A 13,118-nucleotide genomic window follows, 5' to 3' on the forward strand; every position below is an offset into this window, starting at 1 on the left:
ATCCTTCTAACATACACAGACACTCTCTTGTCCCAGGGCGCCGCTATACAAGTGCCAGCGGCAGAAAGATTTCAGGGAATGTACTCACCTCTGTTCATGGTTTTGAAGAAGTCCGGCTCTTGGAGGCCAGTGATAGACCTGACGCATTTGAACACCTTTATAAAAAAGGAAAAATTCAAGATGGAGTCACTTCTCACAATTCGTCAGACCATTCTGCCAGGCGACTGGCTTGTGTCAATCGACTTGAAAGATGCCTACTTCCACGTGCCCATAGCGGCAGAATTTCAGAAATACCTTCGGTTTGCAGTGGGCAGTGTTCACCTACAGTTCACGTGTCTCCCATTCGGGCTTACAACATCGCCGCGAGTGTTTTCAAAGCTCTTACTGGCTGTCGTGGCCTTAATCAGAATGAAAGGCATCCGTCTACACCACTATCTAGACGACCTGCTGTTACTTTCACAGAACAGGGAACAGCTGTTGATACATCGGGCTCAAGTTATTCTCACTTTGACCGAGTTCGGCTGGCTTTTGAACAGGGAAAAGAGTCATCTAGAACCCACACAGTCTCTAGTCTTCCTCGGTGCCCAGTTCGATACGATCCAGAGTACAATTTCTCTACCCTTAGAAAAAATCCCAGTCATCCGGGAAAGAGTTCGTCTTGCATTGGAGTCCCCTTTTCTCAAAGCTTCACTCTGTCTCAAAATTATAGGCACCATGGTGTCCACGACTCCCATGGTCAGATGGGCACAATGGCGAATGCGTCCTTTCCAGAGGGGTTTTCTCCAACAATGGGATCCGAGGCCCCAGGACCAATTAATCCGGTTAACTCAGTCAATGAGGGACAGCCTCCTCTGGTGGCTTCTGCGGAAAAATCTCCTCAATTGTCTCTCAATAGCCCCTGTCTCCTGGATCACAGTTACATCCGACGCCAGCAGCAACGGCTGGGGTGCCCTTTGCCTGAAAGAAGTAGCCCAAGGGAAGTGGGATTTCCCATCTCGAAAGGTAGTATCCAATATCCTGGAACTCCGTGCAGCCTTCTGTGCCCTTCAAGCCTTCACCCATCTGGTAAAGGGGTCGTCAGTCCTTCTGAGGATGGACAATACGACAGCCGTGTCTTACATAAAGAGACAAGGAGGCACTCGCAGTCTGTCCCTTCTGAGGGAGGTGGAGCCGATTATGTCATGGGCTCAGACACATCTGACAGATCTAACAGCAGTTTATCTCCCCGGAACTCAGAATATTCAAGCAGATTTCCTATCGAGGACGACACTCGACAACAACGAGTGGTCTCTCCACAGCGAGGTTCCTGGTGTGGATCCTGTCACTAGGATTCACACCGGAAGTGGACCTATTTGCATCCCCGTGCAACTACAAACTGGAGAAATTTTACACAAGAAATCGCTGCCCCCAAGCGTTCGGGGTGGATGCTCTAACAGATCAGTGGATGTTCCACAAAGCCTATGCTTTTCCCCCAACTCCAGTTATTCTCCGGTTCCTGTCGAGACTCAGATGGGAGGAAGTCGAAGTGGTCGCAAAGTGGTCGCAATAATTCCTTACTGGCCCAACAGACCATGGTTTCCACTGTTGTTTCAGTTGAGCTTCCGGGATCCAGTTCAGCTCCCATCCAGACCAGATCTCTTGCTCCAGGGGTCGACCCCTCACCCTTGTCCATCACATCTGCACCTGATGGCCTGGTTTTTGAGAGGGAAAGATTGGAAGCGCTAGGTTGCCCAAGCCAAGCAATCTCTACATTACTAAATGCCAGGAAAGTGAGCACCAACAAAGTCTATCAGAGGATATGGTCTAAGTTCTCGGATTACACCTCCTCCATGAACAGTTCAGCCAAAGTCCCCAGAGTGCAAGACATTTTGGGCTTCCTCCAAACTGGGCTTGACCTACCCTTATCAGTCAGCTCCTTGAGGGTCCAAGTATCAGCAATCTCTGCGTTCACAGGTATTTCGGGGGCAAGACATTCCCTTGTCCGTCAATTCTTCAAAGGAGCCATGAGGTTAAGACCTCTAAGAAAACCAAGATTTTCCAAGTGGGATCTCCCATTAGGCTTGGACTTTTTTTCAGGAGATCAAGATTCAACTAATCAATCTATCAAAGATCTTTCCCTCAAGATTGTCTTCCTTGTGGCTATAACATCTGCCAAAAGGGTCTCCGAAATTGGCTCTCTAGGCTCCAAAGAACCGTTCCTCACTTTTTTCCCGGACCGTGTAGTGTTAATTCCAATGCTGGGTTCCAAGCCTAAAGTCACGTCAATCTTTCATGAAAACCAGGAAATTGTACTTCCCACGTTTCATTCTTCTGAGGGTTCTATGGTTCATCCTCTGGATGTCGGCGAAATCCTTAAACAATATCTGGAAGCCTGATCATTTGTTTGTGTCATTCCATGGGAAAAACAAAGGCATGCGTGCTTCCTCCAGAACCATCGCCGCATGGATCGTCCAAGCTATCCAAAGGGCTTACAAGGCTAAAGGGTTGGCTCCTCCTGAAGCGGTAACCGCTCATTCCACGCGGAGCGTCTCTACATCATGGGCGGCTGCCCGACATGTTTCCCCTGAAGTTATTTGCAAAGCGGCCTCTTGGTCGTCCTTAAATACATTTATGACGCACTATTGCGTAGAACCGGCCTCCTTGTCGTCGGTTAATTTTGGTTTGAATATATTATCTGTTGACAATGTCAATTAAAATTTTTTTCTTTAACCAGCAATTGCCCACCCGGGTGTGTTTGGCTAGTCATTTCCCACACGTAGGCTGCCATGGAGTCTGTCAGGAAAAAGGAAAATTTATATGAAATACTTAACGTAATTTTCCTTTCCTGATGGACTCCATGGCAGCCGGAGTTCCCTCCCTTTGCTGGAGTAGGCTATATTACGGAACACTGTCCATGGCCAGGAAGCAAAGCTTTATGGGAGTAGGGTCCTATGAGGTATGAGAGGCGGGGTTAACCCACACGTAGGCTGCCATGGAGTCCATCAGGAAAGGAAAATTACGGTAAGTATTTCATATAAATTTTCCTTTTTCTTTCTCTATATGGGCGTCATAAGCAGTAGTTATTACAACTGCTGAAAACCTTCCCCTGTGTTTACAGTGAAAATTGGCTGTGCTCACAACACAGACACAAGTAAGCAACTGCAGGCAATGAGAGCATTCGGCTTTCAGTTTTCTGAACGTGACTTGTATATGCATTTCTGTGAAGTCACAGGTAGTGACATGTAAAAAAATTATTATATGCAGCTATTCATCTTTACAAGTAAACTCAAATCATTATAAAAAAAAAAAAAAAAAAGACAGGGACAAAAGAGCATAGAAACTAGATACCTTCACACATGTCAATACATATAGATTTATCTATAAAATTCTATATTAAAATCTCTCTCTAAAGGCATACAGTGCCTTGAAAAGGTATTCATACCCCTTGAAATATTCCACAGTTTGTAATGGTACAACCAAAAGTGTAAATGTGTTTTATTGGGATTTTATTGGTAGACCAACCAACACAAGTGGCACATACAGGGGGTTATTTACTAAAGGCAAATCCACTTTGCACTACAATTGCAAACTACAAGTGCAAGGTGCATTTGAAATTGCACTGAAAGTGCAGTCACTGTAGATCCGAGGGGGACATGCAAGGAAAATAAAACAGCATTTTAGCTTGCACATGATTGGATAATAAAATCAGCAGAGCTTCCTCTCATTTTAGATCTACCCCTCTGATTTAGAGCGACTGCACTTTCAGTGCAAATTCTAGTGCACTTTGCACTTGTAGTGCGAAGTGGATTTGCCTTTCCTAAATAGCCCCTACAGTGCCTTGAAATATTCATACCCCTTGAAATTTTCCACATTTTGTCATGTTACAACCAAAAACTTAAATGTATTTTATTGGGATTTTATGCAATAGACCAACACAAAGTGGCACATAATTGTGAAGTGGAAGGAAAAATAAATGGTTTTCAATTTTTTTTACAAATAAATATCTGAAAAGTACGGCCTGCATTTGTATTCAGCCCCAAAATGTGTTCCAAACTCTACCTATTCCTTCTGCACATCTTAAAAAAATGCAAACAGATCTGCTGCAATTTGTTTGGAACTACAAATGGCACAGAATACCTCGCTCTGTACTTATTGCATCATGCTCTGACAGTGGCCTTGCAATCCCTAACCTTATAAAATATTACCAAGCAACGGAAATCGAAAAACTCTGATTAGCACCTATACATCCTAATAATCTACTTTGGAATGTGAATGCGGAGGTGGATCCCTCGTCGATTTCTGGGGGCCATGTCCCACCTTCGGACGATTTGGAGGACGCTACCCAGCACGCTATCTGCAAGGCACTGCACGGAAGGGATCGATTTCCGACATTTACCAGATATTGAATGCTTATTCCCTTCTAGATCAAGGTAAACACTCTTACATGCTCTGATGGGAGAGGGTGCTAGGTGAGGAAATTCCTCTGGAGGCGTGGCAGGTGATCTAGTCTCAGGCAGCTAAAAGCTACCTCTGTACTCAAAAATGCGTATACAATTCTCTACTTTTGGTACCGGACACCAGGTGTGCTTCAGGACATCTACCCTACTAAGTTCTGAGTGTTGTTGGCGTTGCCACAGGGATAAAGGTACTTTTTGAAGTATCTATTCCTATGACACCATAACTTTCTTGCTGGGCCTATCCCCACTGAATATTTCTAAACCCTATAAGAAGCTGCTCCACCATATCCTTTACAGCTGCAAGCTGTCTTATAGCTCCGGAAAAAAAAAAGCTGCTTGCTTTTAATAAATGAACACTTACCTGTCCTGCTGTCCCTCGATGTCGGCAGTAGGTTCCCGGTGTGAAGCCGAAAGGCTACACTGCTGCCACCATTGCGGGTAAGGGAACCCGGCAGTGGAGCCTTTCAGCTTCACGCCGGGAACCCTACTGCGCATGCGTGAGGCCCCGCTCCTCTCTCCTATTTGCCTGGCGGCCATGGGAGGAGAAGGAGGGAGCCCTGCGGTGACATCACTGCAGCGTCATGGCTGTGGCGGGACTCCCGGTATTAGGAAAGGATACCTGTCGAAGACAGGTATCCTGTCCCCCCTCCCGCCCGAAAGGTGCCAATTGTGGCACCGGAAGGGGGGAGGAACCTGATGAGCGGAAGATCCACTTTAGGGTGGAGCTCCGCTTTAACTCCCTCCTCAGATGCCTTGTATGCTAGGATTAAACATGTGGAGTTTATGGAGAAAAATGACTGATAGAATACAGGACAGAATGGAGGCTCACAATCGTGTTTGGGAACTATGGCATCTCCAGGAGGACCCCCCTTGAGTTTGTAAACAAGTTGTTGCGATGACCCTTAACTCGCACTCTTTTCTTCTGATCTTTTCTCTTCATGGTTTTCTTAAAGTAATATTATTTCTCCTTCCAACAAAGATATTTTGCGCTACACTGTTCTGCCAGTTTTATAGTTTTAACTGTGAACCTGTTATTTCGATTGGCTCTTTCTTTCCCTTTTTTTTAGTTCGCTTATAAACATTGATTTTTTTTACGGACATGGTTGTTTCAAAATGCCTTTACTGCATAACTAGTGATCTTTATATGTAATGAACATAGAGCTTATATCCTTGTCTCTTATTCCTTTTTTTGGGAAAATAAATAAATAAATTGACCAATACAAATGATTTGAAAAACAATCATAAAAAAATTGCTGCTTACAGACGGTCTCCATCCAATCTGACAGAGCTTGAGCTATTTTGCAAAGGAGAATGGGAAAAAATTTCACTCTCTTGATAGACAAAAAAGTCTTGCAGCTGTAATTGCAGTGAAAGGTGGTTCTACAAAGTATTGACTCAGGGGGGCTAATTACAAATACATGCCCCACTTCTTACATATTTACTGTAAAAAAAAATTGAAAACCATTTATCATTTTCCTTCCACTTCACAATTATGTGCCACTTTGTGTTGGTCTATCACATAAAATCCCAATAAAATACAATTATGTTTTTGGCTGTAACATGACAAAACTTGGAAAATTTCAAGGGGTAAATATTTTTTCAAGTAATTGTGAAGTGGAAGGAAAATGATTGGTTTTCCAAATTTTTTACAAATAAATATCTAAAGTGTGTCATGCATTTGTATTCAGCCCCATTTACTCTGGTACCCCTTACTAAAATCTAGTGCAGTGGTTCACTAACAGGCCAGGTGTACAAGATAACTGAAATACATCACAGGTGATATAATTTGGCCTGTTAGTGGATCCTGAGGACAGGAGTTTAGAACCACTGATCTGGTGGAACCAATTGCCTTCAGGAATCACCTAATTAGTTAATAAAGTCCACCTGTGTGTAATTTAATCTCAGTATAAATACACCTGTTCTGTGTAGCCCTCAGAGGTTTGTTAGATAACCTTAGTGAACAAACAGCATAATGAAGGCCAAGGAATACACCAGACAGGTCAGGAATAAAGTTGTGGAGAAGTTTAAAGTGGTGTTAGGTTATAAAATAATTCCCCAAGCTTTGAACATCTCACGGAGGAGCACTGTTCAATACATCAGTCAAAAATGGAAAGAGTATGGCACAACTGCAAACCTATTAAGGCATGACCATCTACCTAAACTGACAAGCTGTGCAAGAAGAGCATTAAACAGAGAAGCAGCCAAGTGGACCATGATAACTCTGGAGGAGCTGCAGAGATTCCCAGCTCAGGTGGGAGAATTCGTCCACAGGACAACGTGCAGTCCACAAAGCTGTCTTGTATGGAAGAGTGGCAAGAAGAAAGCCAATGTTGAAAGAAAGCCATAACAAGTACCAATTGCAGTTTGTGAGAAGCCACGTGGGGAACACAGCATGTAGAAGAAGGTGCTCTGGTCAGATGAGACCAAAATTTAACTTTTTAGCCTAAAAGTAAAAAACGCTATGTGTGGTGGAAAATGAACACTGCACATCACCCTGAACACACCATCCCCACCATGAAGCGCGGTGGCAGCATCATGTTGTGGGGATGCTTTCCTTCAGCAGAGACAGGGAAGCTGGTCAGAGTTGATGGGAAAATGGATGGAGCCAAATACAGGGCAATCTTAGAAGAAAACCTGTTATAGTCTGCAAAATACTTGAGAGACTAGGGTGGAGATTCACCCTTCAGCAGGACAATGACCCTAAACATACAGCCATCGCTAAAATGGAATTGTATAGATCAAAGCATATTCATGTGTTAGAATGGCCCAGTCAAAGTCCAGACCTAAATCCAATTGAGAATCTGTGTCAGACTTGAAAATTGCTGTTCACAGACACTCTCCATCCAATCTGACAGAGTTTGAGCTATTTTGCAAAGAATGGGCAAAAATATCACTCTCTAGATGTGCAAAGCTGTTAAAGACATACCAAAAAAAGACTTGCAGCTGTAATTGCAGTGAAAGGTGGTTCTACAAAGTATTAACTCAGGGGGGCTGAATACAAATGCACGCCACACTTTTTGTAAAAAAAAAAAAAAAAATGAAAACCATTTATCGTTTTCCTTCCATTTCACAATTATGTGCCACTTTGTGTTGGTCTATCACATAAAATCCCAATAAAATACATTTACGTTTTTGGTTGTAACATGACAAAATGTGGAACATTTCAAGGGGTATTAATACTTTTTCGAGGCATTGTATGTACTCATATGCTCAGTGTAAAGAGTCATGCCCATCAGACAACAATATCATGCATGGTGTGTATTTTTTCAAAGCACTGTACAAATGAGAAACAAATTAATTGACATGTATCAGTCTGGAAAGGGCTACAAAGCCATTTCTAATGTTTTTTAATGTCCTAAAAAAAAATGTTTTTCTCGACGTGATTCTTGTGAAGCCTGCCTTGCATACACACGATTGTGAAAAAAAAAATGCTCGAGCAAAGTGCGGTGACGTACAACACGTACGACGGCACTATAAAGGGGAAGTTCCATTCAGATGGCGCCACCCTTTGGGCTGCTTTTGCTGATTTTGTGTTAGTAAAAGTTTGTTGAGAGACGATTCTCGCTTTTCAGTCTTCGTGCTTTTCAGTCTGTTACAGCGTGACGAATGTGCTGTCTCCATTACAAAACGCTAGTTTTACCAGAACGAGTGCTCCCGTCTCATAACTTTCTTCTGAGCAGGCGCATTTTTTCCTCGTCGTTAAAGCCTACACACAACCGTTTTTCACAACGTAAAAAACGACGAGAAAAATTAGAGCATGTTCAAAATTTTTAATGCCCATTTTCACGTTGATAAAAATGCTCTGGATCCTACACACGATAATTTTTTAATGACCATTATAAAAAATGTCATTTTTCAAGTCATGAAAAATGGTCGTGTGTACACGGCTTAAGGCTACCTTGAGAGCCATTATCCACAAATGGAGAAAACTTGGAACAGTAATGAACCTTAACAAAATTACGCCAAGAGCACAACATTGACTCACCCAGGAGGTCATAAAAGAACTCCGAACATCTAAAGAACTGCAGGCCTCACTTGACTCAGTTAAGGTTAGTGTTCATGATTCAACAATAAGAAAGAGACTGGGCAAAAATGGCATCCATGGGAGAGTTCCAAGGTAAAAACCCTGGTGACCAAAAAGAACACAAGGGCTCGTCTCACATTTGCCAAGAAACTCCTCGGTTATCCCCAAGACTTTTGGGCAAATATTCTGTGGACCGATGACACAAAAGTTTAACCTTTTGAAAGGTGTGCACACCCTTTTCATCTGGTGTAAAACACAGCATTTCATAAAAAGAACATCATACCAACAGTCTGACATGGTGGTGGTAGTGTGATGGTCTGGTGCTGCTTGGCAGCTTAAGGACCTGGAAGACTTGCCATAATTGATGGACCCATGAGTTATGCGCTTTTAATTCTAAGAAGAATATCAAGCCATCAGTTTGTGATCTCAAACTCAAACGCAGTTGGGTTTATACAGCAGGACAGTGATCTGAAACACACTAGCAAGTCCACCTCTGAATGGTTTAAAAAAAAACAAAGCAAAAGGTTTTGGAGTGGCCTAGTCAAAGTCCAGATGATCTAGATTCTGTGGCATGACCTTAAACAGGCTGTTCATGCTCTAAAAAGCCTCCAATGTGGCTGAACTAAAACAATTCTGCAAAGAGTTAGCCAAAGTTCCTCCACAGCCATGTGAAAAAGACTCAAGAGTGACACAAGTGGTTATTGGGTTTAGGGGGCAATTCATTTTTCACATAAGGCCAGGAAGGCTTAGACAACTTTTTTCCCCTTAATAAATGAAGTCATCATTTAACCACTTGCCTACCAGGCCAATTCTAACACTTCTCTCCTACATGTAAAAATCATATTTTTTTTTCCTACAAAATTACTCAGAACCCCCAAACATTATATATGTTTTTTTAGCAGAGACGCGGGGGAATAAAATGGTGGTCGTTTTTATTTTGCACGGTATTTGCTCAGTAATTTTTTTATGTTTTTTTTTTGGGGGGAGGGGGGGACAGTTTCATGCATTAAAAAAAAAAAAAAACCTAAAGTTAGCCCAATCTTTTTGCATAATGTGAAAGATGATATTACGCCGAGTAAATAGATACCCCAAAATGTCACGCTTTAAAAATCTTCTAAATCTAAGGCAATGTCAGTTAATCTTTCCCCCTCTGAGTTGGCCACCTTAAAAGAAGCTTTCCCATTCCACTGGCTCACCTCTTTGCCCTATTTGGGAATATGCATTACCCCAAAGTATGACTGTACCAGGCCAATTTTTCACCTTTATTCAGGAGACTGATATGCTGTCCTCCTGGACTCATTCCCCACTGTCCTGGTTTGAAAGGATAGCTGCCTGTATGTCTTATCTCACATTTTTTATGCATACATCAACGTAGACTATTGAAGTCTGTCTGGGGATCCTCCCAACCCCGAGTTAATAAACAGGTTTCATATGCCTGCCTAAATTACAGGCCTATTATACAGCAGCAAATATTGCCCCATTAGCCCACCTTCATGAAACATACCAACTGTCATATTGGGCCACTATTGATATTCTGGATTATCACCCTATACCCATCTCTTCCCGGCCTTGAAGCCCTTCTATTCATCATCCGACCATGTTAGGACCGTGTCTTGCCCACTCCCTTCGACTGTGGGACTCTGTGGGCTTAATCCCCCCCCCCATCTCCCCCTACTTCATCTTATCAATTGGCCATTATTTTCCCCAGGGTGTGAAAACCCAGCACAATTCTCACGGTGGGTCGCAATGGGTTTCTCGAAATTCATTCTCCGTTTACCTCCACTAGGATACTAACATTTGATGCCCCTACGATCTTCTCACAAAATTCCCTTATGAGAATACTATAGTTACCTGCAAATCCGACATGTACTTCAATAGTTTATAAAATCTCAATATACTCTGTATACTTTGACCCCCTTTGAGAGCCTTTGCAGAGCCCGTCCACAATCCCCGGGACTTATCTCGCTAATCTATTCATCAATAATCTCCTCTAAAAAGCCTCCACTGAGACCTTATCATCTCCAATGGGAAAGGGAGTTGGGGAAGCAGCTGGATCCAGAGGATTGGCAAATCATGGCTGCACTTTCGAAATGCTCAAAAAACGTTATCATATTAGTAAATGCTTATAAAGTTCTATACAGATGGTACTATAAGCCGGTTAGACTGGCCTGTTTTATCCAAACTCATTCTTCTCTTTGTTTCAGGGGATGTTCACAGGAGGGAACTATGGCACACATTTGGAGGTCATGTCCAAAGATTTGCAGGTTATGGGTCAGAGTTTACACTCTTTGCAATATATATTGTGTGTTAATCTCAAGAAGGATCCCTACAAAGCTCTTCTTGGTAAACCGATTGCTGAATTGCTTCGTCTGGAGCATCAACTGGCTCTGCATCTTTTTTACTGCAACTAAGTTAACCGTTGCGAGGGCATGGAAGACGTCTGTACTAAGTTTTGAGGAGGTTAAATCGGTTAAGAATTGCATGAATGACATTATGGTAATTTTTTTCGGCTCTGGCACGGTGGGTCACATATGTTCAACCTTCTAGGTTTGATAATACACTTCTCTTTAAATGTATCGCTTTTCGGGCCCAGGCCCCCCGTGGACTCTTCCCCTCTCTCCTTCCCTTTTTTTTCTCCATTTCCTCATTCTAGATTTCCTTTTTTTTTTCTTATCCTATTAGATTTGTTCAATGCATCCACTTTATAATTCTATTAGGCCGCCAGGCTTTGCCCTGGTAGAAATGGTTATGATGATAATTTTCCTTTATTTTTATATTCCATTTCCTCTTAAAAATATATGTTTCTATGACAATTGCTTTAAATTTAGTCATGCCTAGTCCTATGTTGGGACACTCTTGCTCCCATGGTCTCTGCAATGCAATTTGGATCTCTTGGATTCTTCAAACGATGTCATTTGATTGTTCCCTGTTGGACGTATGGGACTAGAACAGTTTTTTTTTTCTCTTGCATTTAGTTTCATTTAGCCTAACATGTATTGTAACCTTCCATATTAATAAAAAACTTTTTGTAAAAGGAAAACCCGCAGTGTGGTTTTCGCACGGAATGTGCCTTTCCCGCACCACATTGTTTTGGTGTGAATTGGCCCTGAGGCAGAAAGAGAGGCAAACGAAGCGAAGATGGGTACTTCCACTAACATCCATAAAACGAACTAGGGGATATTTGTACCTGATGTATGAGGAAATGAGAACCTTGCCCGATAAATTGTATACGTTTACCAGAGTGTCAATGGAAGCCTACTAAATATTGTTAGACGACGTCTTCAAAGAATGAATACCAACATGTGGATGAATGTGAACAAACATGAGAGTTAACAAAAACATTTCAGGATGAAAAGGGGGAAAACATATATTTTTCTGCTGATAAACACTAAGCGGGTTTAGCTGCAGATGGAAACAAAAAGGGAACAAAAAGGTGACCCTGCATGCAGCTAAACTGTATGCAAAAAAACAACGTTTTTAAAAACGTCACTTTAAATGACGGTGTGTGGGGGAAAACGTTGTTTTATGTCTTGTGAAAAACGACAAAAAAAAAATGAAGCATGCTTCAATTTTATGTGTCGTTTTTCAAAACGTCGTTTTTTACTTCACAGAAATTGACCTGTGTAGCAAAAAACAATGTTTAAAACTACGTTTTTACACCCGCGCATGCCCAGAAGCTAGTTATGAAGCGAGCTTCAATGGAAAAATGTGGTGAACGTAACCTCGCTTTGCTAGAGCATTGTAAAAAAAACGATGGTGTGTAGGCAACTTCGTCTTTGAAAATTGAAGTTTCAAAAACTTTGTTTTTTACTTCACAGAAAATGTCGTTTTTTTTCATCACATAAAGTGATGGTGTGTATGCGGCATAATACATAAATCATTATGTATGAATAACATGATTACTGCATTGTGTGAGTCTAGCTGTTTATAGAAAAATCTTCTTAAAGCAGCTAAAGCTAAAAGGAAAAATATGGGCTCATCAGAGCGTTTCTTCTCTTTTCACTGTCTTGTCTAGTGTGGGGAGGAGACCTGCAAGTGAAACTGCAACAGAGAATGATCAGGTTCCCTCCCTGCCCACTGTGTGGCAGAACTGTGCAGAGCTTGGGACTGGATGAACGGTTTTTGGCTCCTTTAAAGCTCTCACAAAAGGTATTTCATCTCTGTATTTAGCAGTTTGCCTAGACTGGATCTTTAATAAAAATGGTAAATGTTCAGAGAAACAAGATTACCCAAAACTACTGCACATCCAAAGAGAACTGAGAATGGCATCTATTTGTAAAATGGTACATAAATCTTAGGGTTTCTACACACAAGCATCAGCAAGGTATACATTTATTCTGTTTAAAGCCTCATGCACACATTTGTCCTGCCGCTTTTAGGGGGCATCAGGTGTTTTCCTGATTCCAAACACCCCTCTATGTTAGCCTATGTGTCCATGCACACAGAATTTTAGAGGCCTTTGGTGCTAGGAGAGTTTAGAAGCAGGAAAAGAAAAAAAACACTGCTAGTGCATCCAGGATCAGCAGCGCTTTGGCAGAAATAAATGCTTGAAGCTTGTAAGCGCATCTAAAACGTGTGGTAACGCTAGGCATGTTTAGCACTTTTTAAAGGATCACTAAAGGAATTTTTTTTTTTAGCTAAATAGCTTCCTTTACCTT

The 13,118-nt window shown here is 42.0% G+C and overlaps 1 protein-coding gene across 2 annotated transcripts in view; it reads right to left on the minus strand.

The window, feature by feature from the left end:
• The window catches only part of CYLD (CYLD lysine 63 deubiquitinase), a 133,070-nt gene that overhangs the window by 54,856 nt on the left and 65,096 nt on the right, over nucleotides 1-13,118 (minus strand). The gene's annotated exons all lie outside the window — the stretch shown is intronic.

The sequence above is a fragment of the Rana temporaria genome, chromosome 11 (assembly GCF_905171775.1).
Source record: "Rana temporaria chromosome 11, aRanTem1.1, whole genome shotgun sequence".
Taxonomy (NCBI): Eukaryota; Metazoa; Chordata; class Amphibia; order Anura; family Ranidae; genus Rana; species Rana temporaria.